An 8,612-nucleotide genomic window follows, 5' to 3' on the forward strand; every position below is an offset into this window, starting at 1 on the left:
ACGGGTCGTAACACATCTGAAATGTAACGTCCACTGTTCACAGTGCCGTCAATCCGAACAAGAGGTGACCGAGACGTGTAACCAATGGCACCCCATACCATGACGCCGGGTGATACGCCAGTATGGTGATGACGAATACTCGTTTCCAATGTGCGTTCACCGCGTCGCCAAACACGGATGCCATCATCATGGTGCTGTATTCAGAACCTTGATTCATCCGAAAAAATGAAGTTTTGCCATTCGTGCACCCAACTGCTGTTTGTGTATGAGAAATCGGTTGGAAACGTTCCTCATGTCAGTACGTTGTAGTTGTCACCACCGGCGCCAACCTTGTGTGAATGCTGTGAAAAGCTAATCATTTGCATATCACAGCATCTTCTTCCTGTCAGGTTCGTCGTTGAGAACACTATCGCAGGTGCTCCTGTCTGTGATGGCACGTCAAGGGTAACCGCATCCATGGTCTCCGAGCTGATAGTCCATGCTGCTGCAAACGTCATCGAACTGTTCGTGCAGATGATTGTTGTCTTGCAAACGTCCCCATCTGTTGACTCAGGGATCGAGACGTGGCTGCACGATCCGTTACAGCCATGAGGATAAGATGCCTGTCATCTCGACTGCTAGTGATACGAGGCCGTTGGGATCCAGCACGGCGTTCCGTATTACGCTCCTGAACCCACCGATTCTTTATTCTGCTAAATCATTGGATCTCGACCAACGCGAGCACCAATGTCGCTATACGATCAACGGCAATGGCGATAGGCTACAATCCGATCTTTATCAAAGTCGGAAACGTGATGATAGGCATTTCTTCTCCTTACACGAGGCATCACAACAACGTTTCACCACGCAACGCCGCTCAACTGCTGTTTGTGTATGAGAAATCGGTTGGAAATATTTCTCATGCCAGAACGTTGTAGGTGTCGCCACCGGCGACAAATTTGTGTGAATGATCTGAAAAGCTAATGATTTGCATATCACAGCATCTTCTTCCTGTCTGTTAAATTTCCCGTCTGTAGCACGTCATCTTCGTGGTGTGAAAATTATAAAGGCCAGTAGTGTAGCTTTCCAGACTAGGATTGTACCGGTTCTTTAATTTTTCCTAATATACATCCATGTTTAAGGAGCATTTAGTTTCAGTGCCAGTTTTATATCTTAAAAAATATAGTTGGCACGGTTTTCTAAAAGAAACATCAGTGCTCTCTGGCCATAGTGCCATCGTTCTACGCTTGTTAAATAACTTACATTATTTCTAAAATTAATTACATCGAGATCATTTTCTATGTTTAATAAGGTGCTGCAATCTATGTATTGTAGGTTAAAGCTAAATAGTGGATAGTCTTTTATGTTGTCCTGACTTCTAGTCCAAATGCACATTTATTTTAAAGTCTCAAAATTTATTGAAGGTAAAGTTACACAACTTTTGTACGTCATATCTTTACAGTTGATTATACCTGTTAGCAAAATTCAACTCCGTATTTTCAAATCTTGGCGGATGTAAAATGAGTGATGAGGTTGTGCAGTGGTGTATTTTTTTATGTTTACAGGCGAATGAACAGATGTATGTATTGCATGTATTTGGACGATAGGTTACCGCATATCAAGTGAAACACGAAGACAGTTACGCTAGGGACCACATTTCATAGATGTAAGCATTCTTTGCAGTACAATAACCTTACCACTTGCCTGATTAGTACCATGGAGGCAATCGCCATGTATCGCCACATATGGATTTCGTCTACTCGTCGCAAACATTAACAACTGTATATCAATAAGATCGTAACAACGAGAAGTCTTTTCTTTGGTGTTAAATTAAGAAGCATCCGACCCACCTTACATTTCAAGGCACTGTGCTACTCTGTACTGTTAATGAAATAATTAATAAATAAATAAACCTCGTGCCTGTAGTGGCTTGTTGGTGAGGAGGTGGTTCTAGATAATAAACTTGCTCACTGTCTGATTTTGTGCGGTATTTTGTTGAATTAGACAGCAAGTTCTGTCACCTGCAAGCTGTTCTCCACGGTTGCTGACTCCTGCGTTGGTGGACCTTTCGGAATCGACGTACTCGCCATGCAACCTTGACTTTGTGGTACGTGAATAGTGCAGTCTTGCCGGAGCGACGTAGTGGTATGGTTGCTTCTTCACTGCGCATTCATAATCTTCTAGCGATTACATTGCGTCGATATCGCGCGTTTTTGCCCATCCTTCGCTCGCCGGCCACCCCAGTGACGAGTATAATGAAAACTTCCCGGAAGGTTAAAACTGAGTGGCGGACCGAGTCTCGAACTCGGGACCTTTGTTTTTTGTGGGCAAATGCTCTATCAACCTAGCTACCCAAGCAAGACTCACGCCCCGTCCTCACAGCTTTACTTCCGCCAGTACATCGTCTCCTACCTTCCAAACTTTACAGAAGCCTCCTGCGAACCTTGCAGGACTAGCAATCCTGAAAGAAAAGATATTGCGGAGACATGGCTTAGCCACAGCATGGGGGATGTTTCCAGAATGCGACTTTCGCTCTGCAGCGAAGTGTGGGCTGAAATGAAACTTCGTGGCAGATTAAAACTGTATACCAGACTGAGACTCGAACTCGAGACCTTTGCCTTTCACGGGCAAATGCTCTACCAACTGAGCTACCCAAGCACGACCTACGCCCCATCCTCACAGCTCTCCTGTGAGACAGCTTCTGTAAAGTTTGGACGGTAGGAGGCGAAGTACTGGCGGAAGTAAAGCTGTAAGGACGGGGCGTGAATCGTGCTTGGGTAGCTCAGTTGGTAGAGCACTTGCCCTCGAAAGGCAACGGTCCCGAGTTCGAGTCTCGGTCCGGCACACAGTTTTAATCTGCCAGGAAGTTTCATATCAGCGCACATTCCGCTGCTCAGTGAAAATCTCATTCTGCACGAGTATGATGATGACCATGTCCCAGTGAAGCGGGATGTCAATTCATGCTGTTCACGGCAATACGTGGAAACTCTTCACTTCAAAACAGCAGTTAATTCTGAGTGTTTACGTACATTTGGAACAAAGGAATAGCTAACTTCCGCTTACATTTACAAGGAAGTCAGTTGCCTACCTCACGCTGAAGTACCGTGCGACGCACTGCTCGAGGTAACTTCCGCAGAAGAGAGGAGCGAGCAGGGCGAGGCTGCCGTAACTTTCGTGTTCCCTCTTATGCTGGAATCTGGTGCTGCAGTTAACGGCTGCTCTCTAACAAAGGAGCGCAGGACGGGGGCGGTAATCGAGTTTGTTTTACGGCGAGGCGAGGCGACCGGCGCCGCTCGCGGCGTATATGGCGCAGACACTGTAATTGCCTCTCTGCACCAGCCAGCTCTGCGCACGGCCGGTGATATGCTTATTACATGCGTTTAACTGCTGTTCACGTTCGGAGCCTGCTACCGCGTACGACACCTGCGATAGGCGATTACAGCGGCCTCATTAATGCGTGTACACCAGTTAAAATTAGACTCTGTTTCGGATACCAGGTTGTATCACCATGAGCATTTTTCTAAGCATCAAGGTTTTGCTCTTGTGTTTTTCGTATTTTCAAGGGAATAACTTTTCTCTCTTCATTGGCACATTTAGAGGCGATGCCATTCTGTTTCTGTTGCACTACGAATGAAGCGGAGCTTAACCATACAGACGGCACAAATACTTTTGGTGCGTTAGATTTCAGGATTAGCTTTATGTAAGTTTAAAGTAAAATGCTGACTAAGGACCAGAGGAACTGAAAACCCTGTATAGTCAAATTTATGGTTTTCTTCGTTTATTTGAATCAAGCAAAGTGTGGGTATGGTATATTCTTTATTTATTCTTGTCCAATTCGTGAGAATTCTGAATATTTAATGTATTTCCTCGGGATGTTAAAAGCTTAATTTTCTTTTCTTCTAATTACTCAATTTCTGTAAAGTAAGGGAGTAATGTATCTTTGGGCAAACTAGGCCACTTTGTTTACATTCGTGACGCCATATACACAGATCTGTACTGTACGCATGACATATCAAGCCACACCCACATTTACAACTGCATAATGCTACTCCCCCCTGGAATGGAAATAGACCGATCAGAGAGCTTCTAAGCCAACACACCCATATACATCTCCCAATAACAGCCCAAAATTTTAGCTACCAACCCCATCTTGGTCAATCAGAGTTTCTAATCCAAAACACGTATATTTCTCTCCTCCAACCACAGTCTCGAAATCTACCGGCCCTTAAAACGCAGTAATCAATTATAGCACAGTATTTTACCAGCCGATAAAACGAAACAACCAGTCACTCTGTAGCCACCATTTGGTCATGTTCAGAACTATCTAAAAGGTATGATACAAGAATAACTGGGCGTCATGTTCAAAAGTGTTCAAATGATCTGAATTATTTGTCAAAAATAGTTGAAGATATTGACAACGCCACTGTAACTAATAGTATTTCCAAGTCTAAAAGTCTGTACTATTTTTGAAAAATACATATGCTTCGTCAGAAAAACAAACATACACTCACACACACACACACACACACACACACACACACACACACACATTCATAATTAATGTCACACATCCATAAACGGATGTATTGTCAACAAAATGTTCATGTCAAATACTGTACCCAAATTCTGCCTCATCAATAAATTTCATCTCTTTCTGTTTTATACAGTTTTTGTTTCAAATAGTGATAACATTTGATAAAATGTCAGTAAAATCCTTGGACTTGTGAAAGTGCTTTCGTTCTTGATCAGATCCAACAAAGTGCCTTTAGCACTTTTGTTTGTTAGTCTGAGCACCCCCTAGTATAATTACTAATATACATCAGCTAGGAAAGTATTAGATTATGGGAACTGAGTCACGAAGAAAAAGATTATAGCACTCTTAAATACCGAAGCTCGTAAGTTGAAAGATATCACACCTCTTTTATTAGGCGAAACCTGCTCAGGACTTTGTTATTACTGTAGTCTTCTGAGAAGTCTGAAGCCAGGTATTCCTGCTTAAGGGAAGTCTTTCTAACAAAAGAACCACTTTTGACAAAGCTTAGGTATCCGAGTAATGAGTGAATTAGTATATTTCATCAAAATATACAAGGTATTAGAGATAAAGTTAGTGAATTACTTATAGATGTTGACTCTGAAATTATTGGTGTATATGAACACTTCTTAAATAAGGAGAATTCAGAGGCGTCCTTTACCGGGATACAGGTAGGCTGGAAGCTTTTCGAGGAGCTCTTTGCGATGTGGGGGAGTAGCCATGTATGTGAAAAACGGAATCCCATTTGAGTCAATTGATGTTTCAAAGTACTGCACTGAAAAGGTGTTTGAATGTTGTGCAGGTGTGGTTAAATTTAATGGAGCTAAACTTCTAACTGTTGTTATTTATAGATCCCCAGACTCTGACTTCACAACATTTTTGATAAAGCTAGAGGAGGTTCTTGGTTGACTTTATAGGAAATACAAAAAGTTAGTTAAATGTGGTGACTTCAATATTAATTGTATAAGTGACTGTGCAAGGAAGAGGATGCTGGCAGACCTCCTTAATTCATATAATCTTATGCAAACCGTATTCTTTCCAACGAGAGTGCAAGGGAACAGTGGAACAACCATAGACAATATTTTTGTTCATTCCTCATTACTAGAATGGCATTCTGTTAGCAAAAAGATGAATGGCCTTTCAGATCATGATGCACAAATTTTAACTCTAAAAGATTTTTGTGCTGCAACACGTTTTAAATATAGTCATCAGCTGTTTAGGAAAACTGATCCAGTTGCTGTAGAGATCTTTGTAAACCTTATAAAGGAACAAGAGTGGCAAGATGTTTATAGCGCTGATACAGTAGACGATAAATATAATGCTTTTCTCAAGACTTTTCTCGTGCTCTTTGAAAGTTGCTTTCCGTTAGAGCGTTCAAAACAGGGTACTAGCACAAACAGGCAGCCTGGGTGGCTGACTAGAGGGATAAGAATATCTTGTAGAACAAAGTGGCAATTATATCAATACGTTAGAAACAGTCAGAATCTAAATGCAGCAGCCCATTACAAACGGTATTGTAAGGTACTTAAAAATGTTATTATGAAGGCAAAAAGTAAGTGGTGTGCAGATAGAATAACTACGTCTCAGGATAAAATTAAAACCATATGAAGGAAGTGGCTGGTCTGCAGAGACAGGTCGAGGATATAGAATCAGTGCGTAGTGGGAATGTCCATGTTACTGATAAGTCGCATATATGTACAGTATTTAATAATCACTTTCTGAATATAGCAGGTGAACTAAATAGGAACTTATTCCCAACAGGGAATCATATAGCGCTCTTAGAAAACAGTGTTCCGAGACTGTTACCTGAAATATTCCTCCATGATACTGATAAGAGGGAGATTGAGTTAGTAATTAAATCACTAAAGACCAAGAACTCTCATGGATATGACGGGGTGTCTAGCAGAATACTTAAGTATTGTTCTATGTATGTTAGCCCAGTACTTAGCCCAGTACTTAGCCATTTAGGAGTGGTCGGTTTCCTGACCGATTAAAGTACTCGGTAGTGAAGCCACTTTATAAAAAGGGAGACAGGGATAATATTGACAGTTATAGACCTATTTCTATGTCATTGGTGTTTCCTAAAGTTATCGAGAAGGTTGTACATACAAGGTTACTGGAGCATTTAAATTCACATAATTTGCTGTCAAATGTTCAGTTTGGTTTTAGAAATGGTTTAACAACTGAAAATGCTATATTCTCTTTCTCTGTGAGGTTTTGGACGGGTTAAATAAAAGGTTGCGAACGCTAGGCTTTTGACAGTGTTGACCACAAAATATTACTGCAGAAGTTGTCCATTATGGAGTAAGGGGAGTAGCTCATAATTGGTTCGCCTCTTACTTTAAAAACAGAAAGCAGAAGGTAATTCTCCGCAATATTGGCAGTGGTAGTGATGTTCAGTCCCAATGGGGCAACATTAAGTGGGGTGTTCCCCAAGGGTCAGTGCTGGGGCCACTGCTGTTTCTTATTTATATAAATGATATGCCTTCTAGTATTACAGGTGATTCAAAAATATTTCTGTTTGCTGATGACACCAGCTTGGTAGTGAAGGATCTTGTGTGTAATATTGAAACAGTATCAAATAATGTAGTTCATGAAATAAGATTGTGGCTTGTGAAAAATAATTTGATGTTAAATCACAATAAGACTCAGTTTTTACAGTTTCTAACTCATAATTCAACAAGAACCGATATTTTGATCAGACAGAATATTATAAGCGAGATGGAACAGTTCAAGTTCCTAGGTGTTCGGATAGATAGTAAGCTGTTGTGGAAAGCCCATGTCCAGGATCTTGTTCAGAAACTAAATGCTGCTTTATTTACCATTAGAACAGTATCTGAAATAAGTGACACTTCAACACGAAAAGTAGTCTACTTCGGATATTTTCATACGATTATGTTGTAAGGTATTATTTTTTGGGGGTAATTGTTCTGATTCAAAAAGGGTATTTTTGGCTCAAAAACGGGCTGTTCGAGCTATATGTGGTGTAAGTTCAAGAACCTCTTGTCGACTCCTATTCAATAGTCTGGGAATTCTGACATTGCCCTCACAGTATATATTTTCTTTAATGTCGTTTGTTGTTTGCAATATTAGCCTATTCCCAAGAGTTAGCAGCTTTCACTCAGTTAATACTAGGCAGAAATCCAATCTGCATGTGGAATATACTTTCTTGACTCTTGTGCAGAAAGGAGTTCAGTATTCTGCTGCATTCATTTTCAATAAGCTACCACAAGAACTCAAAAATCTTAGCAGTAGCCCATACTCTTTTAAGTCTAAACTGAAGAGTTTTCTCATGGCTCACTCCTTCTATTCTGTCTAGGAGCTCTTGGAAGATCTAAAAAATTGAGCAAATTCCTGTGTTACATCGTTGATTTTCTTTATTTAAACTTACTTGTCACCTGAATATGTTTTTTATATTTCATTTTATCTGTTTCTAATATCGTGTTATAATTTCATGTATTGACTTGTTCCATAACCATGGAGTCTTCTCCTTAATTTGATCCCACAAAACAATAAATAAATAAATAAAAAATAAATAAATATATTCTATAATTTTACTTTTTCTGCAGTGATCACATAATTCTCTTTTGCCTTTCAGTTACAGCATCATAAAACGGTGTAGTTGCATTGGTGTTTCTTTTGGGAGAAGTATCCTTTATGGTAGGCTCTGCTTTTGTGTGAACATATCACAAAATTAATTTGGTGAGAGTGTGAGAAATTTGCTTGTGCTGTAGGTAAAGTAAGTGAAGTATTTAGTCACTTTGTCAGACTTAAATTATTCTACCAAGGAATGCTTATGATTACTAAGGCGAGAGCAAGAAGTTTGACGAGGATGAGCAACACACAGAACAAGATGCAACAGGATAGCGCAGGTGCAATGTTGAACCAGATCGACACTGTAACGCTAGATGGCACAATGGAAACGGGGTCCGATATGATGTGCAGCAAGGGCAGTGAAGAAACCGTTATGGGGGAGGTGTGTGAGGCATCCCATGTGCAGTACAGGTACAAGTCAATATGGGACTGGCACGTGCTACTGAAATAGTCCTGGGAGAGAAAATGTCCATGAGATATCGAGGGTGGGAACAATAGCTTGTAAACA

At 40.7% G+C, this 8,612-nt stretch overlaps 1 non-coding gene across 1 annotated transcript; it reads left to right on the forward strand.

Moving 5' to 3' along the window:
- The first annotated feature begins 2,749 nt into the window (after positions 1–2,749).
- On the forward strand, positions 2,750–2,824 carry Trnas-cga (transfer RNA serine (anticodon CGA)). Its single transcript has one exon. It is a non-coding gene; the product is annotated as a tRNA-Ser (tRNA).
- Positions 2,825–8,612: the final 5,788 nt, after the last annotated feature.

This window comes from Schistocerca gregaria, chromosome 2, assembly GCF_023897955.1.
Source record: "Schistocerca gregaria isolate iqSchGreg1 chromosome 2, iqSchGreg1.2, whole genome shotgun sequence".
NCBI lineage: Eukaryota > Metazoa > Arthropoda > Insecta > Orthoptera > Acrididae > Schistocerca > Schistocerca gregaria.